The sequence below is a fragment of the Nicotiana sylvestris genome, chromosome 7 (genome assembly GCF_000393655.2).
Source record: "Nicotiana sylvestris chromosome 7, ASM39365v2, whole genome shotgun sequence".
In the NCBI taxonomy this organism is placed as follows: Eukaryota; Viridiplantae; Streptophyta; class Magnoliopsida; order Solanales; family Solanaceae; genus Nicotiana; species Nicotiana sylvestris.
In genome coordinates this window covers 76,436,793-76,445,075 of record NC_091063.1, presented here as the reverse complement: position 1 = coordinate 76,445,075, position 8,283 = coordinate 76,436,793, and positions in this window count along the sequence as shown.

The following is an 8,283-nucleotide window of genomic DNA, read 5'->3' as shown; positions in this document are numbered from 1 at the left end:
TGGCCTAAGAAACTGCGAATGCCTCTAACTGATGTTGGTGGAGGTAATTTTTCAATTGCTTCCACCTTTGCTCTATCTACCTGCAATCCATTCTTGGACACTTTATGCCCTAAGACTATGCCTTCACGTACCATGAAATGGCATTTTTCCCAATTTAGTACCAAATTTGTTTCTTCACACCTAGCAAGGACCTTATCAAGATTCATTAAACATTCATCAAAAGAACATCCAAATACAAAAAAATCATCCATAAATACTTCCACAAATCTTTCAACCATATCAGTGAAAATAGCCACCATACACCTTTGAAAAGTCGCAGGTGCATTGCAAAGACCAAATGGCATTCTTTTAAATGCATATGTCCCATAGGGGCATGTAAATGTGGTCTTTTCTTGGTCTTCTGGGGCTATAACAATTTGATTATATCCCGAGTAACCATCCAAAAAACTTTAGTATTCCTGCCCGGCTAACCTATCGAGTATTTGGTCAATGAAGGGAAGGGCAAAATGGTCTTTTCGGGTGGCATTATTCAACTTTCTATAATCTATACAAATCCTCCACCCAGTAACAGTTCTAATGGGAATCAAATCATTATTTTCATTTGTTACTATGGTCATTCCTCCTTTCTTTGGAACACATTGGACTGGACTTACCCATTTGCTATCAGATATTGGAAATACAATACCTGCATCAAGCCATTTAATCACTTATTTTCTTACCACCTCTTTCATGTTCGGATTTAGGCGGCGATGTTGTTCTATGCTTGGCTTGTGCTCTTCCTCCATGAGAATTTTATGCATGCAAAAAACTGGACTAATACCTCTTATGTCAGACATTGTCCATCCAATTGCTCTTTTATGCTCACGTAGTACTCTTAACAATTTCTCCTTCTGCAATTCAGGATAATGAAATCAGCTGGGAAAATAAATTTCCCAATTTTCAGTAGCACATCTTCTATCACCCCTTCCGGGTAAGCTATGGACCTGTCTGCTAGTTGCAACATCACTGTGGTGGGTTTTGGAGCTCCCAAGCCCAATTGTTTATACAGAGACAATGGCATCAGATTTATGCTTGCTCCCAAATCACAAAGTGCATGGCCTACATCAACATTACCTATTCTCACAGGGATAGTAAAACTGCCAGGGTCATTCAGCTTTTGAGGAAGCTTATTTTGGACCCTTGAAGTGCACTCTTCAGTAAGTGCAACTGTTTCAAATTCAGTCAGTCTCCTCTTGTTAGCCACAATGTCTTTTATGTATTTGGCATATTTTGGAATATCACGAATCGCATCTACCAACGGAATATTCAATTGAATCTGACTCAACATAGAGAGAAATTTGTTGAACATGCGATCGTCATTCTTTCTCTGTAACCTTTGTGGAAATGGTGGTGGTGGCCTTGGAATGTTTACAGGTGCTGGAATTGTATCATCTTTCTTTTCCTCTTGTGTTGATTTGGGAATCAATTCACCTTCAGGTATTTGCTTGTTCTTTTTCTTTGATGAAACTTCTTCTAACTCCCTTCCTGTTCTAAGTGTAATTGCACTCACTTGAGGATTTTTCTCTGTATCGCCAGGAAGTGCCCCTGCAGGTCTAGTATTTTGATTTGCAGCCAGTTGTCCCATTTGCCTTTCAAGATTTCTAAAGTCCGTTCTGAGTTGCTGATTGTCTTGCAACGATTTTTTTAATAAATCATTTGTACTTTCTTCTGCCTATTGTGGTGGCCTTTGAGGTTGATTAAAATTTCCTTGGGGTCTATATTGATTCTGATTTGATTGATTTCCACCCCAAGAGAAATTAGGATGATTCCTCCAATTTGCACTGTAAGTGTTCCCATATTGTGCCTGTTGGTTCATCGGCCCTCTGCTTTGTTGCCCCACATAATAAATAGATTCCGGATTCGTTGGGCACATATCACTTGTGTGATTATCTCCACATATTTCACAACAAACTGACATTTGTTGACCCTGCTGCATTGGTTGTGATGGTCCCATTGTCATTCTGGTCATTTGATTTGCCAATTTTGCTAAATCTGTTCTCATGGCAGAAATGTCATCCAGTTCAAGTAACCCTGCTTTCTGTTTCATTGCTCTCCTTGGTTCTCCTTCACCTTGCCAATTATGATCATTAGCAGTAAAGTTATTTAGCAGAAGTTGTATTTCACTGTATGGTTTTGCCATGCAACTACCTCCACAAGCTGAATCAAGATTCATTTTGGAAGTTTCGTCCAATCCATCAACAAAAGTATGGCCCAGTACTTCATCAGTTTGACAATGATGAGGACAATCCCAAAGGAGTTTCTTGTATCTTTCCCAGGCTTGGCGAAGAGTTTAACCATCCCGTTGTTGAAACCCAAGAATCTGACTCCGCAAAAACTTTGTCTTTTTGGTGGGGAAAAACTTGATTAGGAATTTCTTTGCTAAATCATCCCAATTGTGGATTGAATTAGCTGGCTCTTTTTGCAACCATTCTCTAGCATCCCCCAATAATGAAAAGGGAAATAAGGTCAGCCTGACATAATCCTTGGAAACATTTGGATAATTGTAAGTATCCGTTATTTCCAAAAAATTTTGAATGTGCCTTTGTGGGTCTTCATGAGATAGACCAACATATTGCCCAGTGGACTGTATCAGCTGCACCATGTACTGTTTAAGCTCAAAGTGACCGGTGATTCCAGGCTTCACAATGGCTTGAGTCATATTAGCAAGGTTTGGCCTTGCTGCTTCTATCACCGCACGTTCTTGATTACCTGCCATCACTGTTGGCTGTGATTGAACTTGAATGTCCAACTCTCTTTCTGTTTTGTTTCTAGCTTCTCACTCCTTCCTTGTTCTATGAATTGTTCGTTCAATTTCAGGAACAAAAAGGAAGAGGTTATTTGTGCTTCTACTCCTCCGCATTCAAGAGAAGAGCCTGCGCAACACAAACAAAGTAGATGGAAAATTTAGGTTTTTATTAACAGCTAATAAAATCTTAAAACAGTCAAGTAGCTAATTTTAATTCCCCGGCAACGGCGCCAAAAACTTGTTGCGACCAAAACACTCACGCAAGTGCACGCGATCGACAAGTAATATAGTAGTAAGTAAAGTATCGTTCCCACGAGGAATTATGATCAACTTCTCGACTGATGTAGACTCAAACAATTATCAATTCAAGCTAAATTATCACAAACTATATAAAGAACCAATTTACAATTTACTTAGTAATTAAACAATAATTCAATACAAAATTACTACACCAATTACACAGTATGTTTATAACAATTTGGATAAATATATTCCCGGGTCATGGACTTGCTAGAGATCATGCTACTATTTTAGCTTAAGATTGATTTATTGAATTATCCGGGTTATTGATTATAGGGTTAATAATATTCATAAGAATCTTTCGAGTTCTTATGCATCTATTCAAGTTAAGTTAATACCTATATGTCTATGGTATTAATATTAACTCAAATGCATTTACAAATCCAATTTTTCAACCAAGCAAGGCAATTAAGTATAGTTCTATCTTAATTGCGAATCTTTCACCCGATGACCAGGATCCGGATCTTGCTCTATTTGATTCTATATGCAATCAAGAATTTCCTTTTTCAAGTTTAATTCAAGATCCGTAAATAATATTTCACTGTTAGCTACGCAGTAAAATAATTAGAAGCAGAATCAAATAAACAACCTATAACGATAGATTCAAGATCTTCAATCTAAGCTTCAAACAACAAGATCATCTAACATCCATGACCCAAGAATACTAGAGTTTTTAGCTACTCATAATCATACAAAAATCAACAATAAAAGTCTTAAACATAATATTAACAAGCAACAAGAAGAAAGTTTGAAAGAACTCTTTAAATCCTTCTCCAAGATGTTCTTCTTCTCCTTCTTAGCTCCAAGATGAAGCTCCTCCTTCTCTTTCTCTCTCAAGGATGAATAGTATTTTTGCACTTAATCCCCTTAAAATCTGATCCTCTCCATAATGGAGTTCTTGCTTTATGTAAGTTAAGTGGGATTTTAGAAAGAATTCCGAGTTTACCCCTAAATAAAGTTTCCTCCGGATAGGACCCGCGCGAAGTATCGTGCGAACTATAGTTCGCGCGCTTCTCTTGGCTTTCAGGCAGAAACATTCGCGAACTATTGCGCGAAGTTTAAAACTTCGCGCAATAGTTCGCGCGATTCAGTAGCTCGATTTTTGTCCATTTGGTTCGTCTCGTCCTTGCACACACTCGACTCCTAGGGATTATTCTTGCTCATAAATCATTCCAATCTCCTCTTGAAAGCATCATTAGGCTCTCATCCTGCAAGGTATACATATTTTGAGTAGAGCATGTTTTTCCATCAATTATCCATAATATGACATTTGAATGTACTCAAGCAGAAGCATAAACAATCGCTAAATCACCCAGATTTCGCCTATTATCAACGAGCTCAAAACACAATACGAATTTTATGCTCGGTAGCCAAAGATAGTATAGTAAAATTATTGTCTCCACATGGATTGGATTTAAATAATATTCAAATATTTATGATTTAACGTTATTCAGGATGATCAACAGTTGATTTAAGGTAATTACTAACTACAATAACTACTAAATTAATATTACGACTATTTAGACTTGACCATGAAGAATAAGAGTTGAACTAAAACGGGTAGTAAACAATATGAGAAATAAGGACCGCGAAAGGATAGGTGTAGGATAGCTATTCGGGATCTAACTCTGTTTAAATTCACTTCTATTGTTCTAATGATTCTCACAAATTTACTTGATAATTAACTTAAACGTAAGGTCAAGATTCCTCTTTCGATTAAATCTGAAATCTACAAAAGAAACTAATATGAAGCACTGTGAAGATATGCAAAAACATGTTAATAGACTAGTTTTTAGGAAAATGTCTCTCGAATATTCTCCTAACTTAGTTTAATCAATTATTCAAGAAGCTCTCTCGATTGTTTAGAAGAATCACTAAATTAAACCAAACCAAATAATGCATAATTAGTCACCAAAAGTATTCTTCTTTCAATTAAATAAATTGGTGAACAAATTCACAATCCATTCAAATCGCCATAAATGAATTCATGCAATTAAACTAGAGTTAAATCTATAAACAACACTCAAAACACCATATTCGTCAAACACCTAGGGAAGAACTACTCCATAGATATGGAGAAATTCATCATAAAGAAGTTAAAGAACATTAAAAATATCAAAGATAATTTTACGATACAAACTCTCGTATTCCACAAATTGTTGGCAAGAGAATTGATGAAATTTTGTATCTACAAACCGTAGTGGCTCTCTAAAACTCTCCTAGGTCGAATCCCCCTTCAAAAATTGTGTTTACAATATATTTATAGGGTGGAAAAATGGCACAGGGCCAATTTAAATTTCTGCTGCTGTTTCTATTGCCGAGTCGCTTAAAGCGACGCGCAAGGTGTCGCACAATTGAATTTCCTATGTTGCCTCTTTCGTTTGTCTCCGGTGATGACTTTTGTAAATGGGACATTAAGGCATTTAATTGCATTTTTTTTCAAAGTCCCAATATGTCTCACCTTATCATTAGGCCATAGTTTTGGTCTTTGAACATTTTGCTTAATTTTTTCCCATACATAATCGATCCTCGATCCCCGAATTCGATCAACAACAACAACAATAATATACCAAGTATTATTTGACTCAAAAGATATTGAACCTTTTTTAATAAATCAATCAAAAAAATGAAGGGGTAAATCTTAGCTAAGTATAATAATCTCTAGAACAAAAGGTATATAAGGTGAATACAGAGGGTAATATTTCTTGACCTTATCAAGATGAATGATCAAACAATAATGATATTAATCGTTTATGTGAGCAAGTGTTCTTAGTTGGAAAAGCAGAAGAAGCCCCTTACAAGGTCGTTTTTACGCTATATATAAGGGACAAACCCCTTCTAAGCTCTAAAAGACAAATCATAGAGAATATTCCTAATGCCCCCGAATGGACCTACACTACTGTAAAAGTCGTACAGTCTCTTGTTCGCTTGTCTGTCGTCCCCTGCAGGACGTTGAGCTATGAGGATCTTGTCGCTTGTCGTACTCATCAACGGTCGTGGTCATCCAAATTTGGACCCATACAGTTAGTCCCTTCGCTTGTCGAGGTTGCATTTTGGTGCGTCCTCGATAAGCGGACACCACTTGCCCTTATAGAGAAATTTAGTCTTACGAAGCATTACGGCTTGGCCAATAATGGGAGGTTAGCGTGCTCAACAAGACACCGGATAATGTATTTTATCGAGAAATGACGTCATCTCCACATGCGTCATCATTATGCATGTTTTCGAGACAGGGGTTGAGGGCTTGTCGCTTCGATTTCGGTGCCACTCTGCAACCTTCCACTTCGATTTTGGCGCCACCAATCCTATAAATAGGTGGAGGGTTTGTTTTTTTAAAAACTCTTGGCCATTTCATTCTCTAGGTATTCTTTCTCATCCCTCCCGAGTTTGTTCTAACAACTTTCTGCTTCTTCTTCTCCCATTCTTTGTTCACAACCTTCTATCGAAAAAATGCCTAAAATACACTGATCTCGTGAGGGAGTTTCTGAGGCCGCCCCGTTGTTCGTGGAGCTCCCCTCTGGTGGTAAGGATATGATGGTGGAAGAGGGGGATAGTTTTCCCACCGTGGAGGAGTTGCTACCGAGACACCCCATGTCTCGAAGCAACTTTCTCAAGGATCTTCCTCCTACTCCTACCCCCGTGCTTTCTGAAATGAAGCAAGCTCATATTGATGCTCTCCGTACAAAGTATGGCATCCCCGCTCATGTTGATATGGTTCCAGCGGGAAGGGACTTCGTGGATGTCCATAGGCCTAGGTACTGTGCTTTTTACGAGTACCCCTTCGTGATCGGTCATTTTTCCCCCTCCTTCCGTTAGTGGAAGAGTTCTATAGATTTTATCAAGTTTGCCCCGCGCAACTTTCACCATACACACTTAAGATACTTCTGTTGTTGACAAAGTATGCGGAGTTGGTGGGGTGCGAGGTTACCGTCCACCACCACTTGGACCTGTTCTCGCCCAGCTTTCATAGGGGAACTATGGTGCATTTGAGGCACAGTGGAACAAAAGGGCTGGTGGTTGGGATCGACGACCGAGCAAGTCGCAAGTTTTGGCATAAGTATTTCTTTGTCAAATTCAAACACATTGTTTCTGACCTCACTAGGTTCCCGGAGAGGTAGAATGAGAATCATAAGTATCGCCACTTATTTTACTCTTTCTTTTCCTTTTCATTCATTATAGGGTTTGTTTGGTTCTCGTTTGCAGCTATGGGGCGTCCACCCTACCCTATTGCGGGTATAAGGGACTGAGTAGCCCATCTGTTGTCCCATGCAGCGGAGACCCATGATTGACCCGCCTTCATGAAACGTTATGGAACGAGAGTTTCATCCAGTAAATGTCTTCCCCTATAACATCGTTGGTCATACACCATTATCTATTGATACGACTCTTCGTGATGACAGGTCGAGGAGCTTCTAGGCGGAGGGCCCCAGTCCCTACATTCCGACAGGCCTGTCACTGCTGTAGAAATGCAATTTTCTTTGACTGAATCCATTCAAGGGGGTCGTACTCAGCCAATTCAAATAGAAGCTCCCTTTCGAGATATGGTCGTGAGGGAAGAGGCCTCTTCCGTATCGACCCCTCACCTTTTGGACGAATCCTCTAATGGGGACGAGTCGCTAAGAGAAAAAGGAGGAGAGTGGAGCTTAGGAAAGATGTGGCCGTGGACACTAGTAGAAGGAGGGTGGGTGCGTCGCAGACGACACCTGTGCCTACATTTATGGTCGACGCCATCTTAGCGGGGAGGTCTCCCCAAACTCAAGGGGTTTACCCAGGAGGTGACTCCGTACGCTCTATTAAGGGTGGCGCGTCATCCAACGTTGGAGGAGGCCAGCGCGTCGAGGGCGAAAACTCAAATTCAGATGTCGACCCTGAAGACGTTCGTGAGTTTTTAGAGCGCCATACTCATGTGGAGGTCAAAGTGGAAGATTCTGATCGGCATATACTTATCCCAAGGGACTACAACTTATTGTCTAACTATGATCAGGTGGCGTCTGCTCTAGCCCCTTTATGTGCTTCCCCCGAGAGCGAGGTGCTTAGAGCAATGAGCGACATGGATTTGTCTTGGAACGTTGTCAGCATGGCCTTGCGGGTAGATGTCTTACTTTTCCTTTTCATCGTTGGGTTTGCATTGTTATTTGTCGACTTGTCTTTTTATTTTAACTTCTTTCTTATTGTTCCAGACCCTTATCATAGAGACC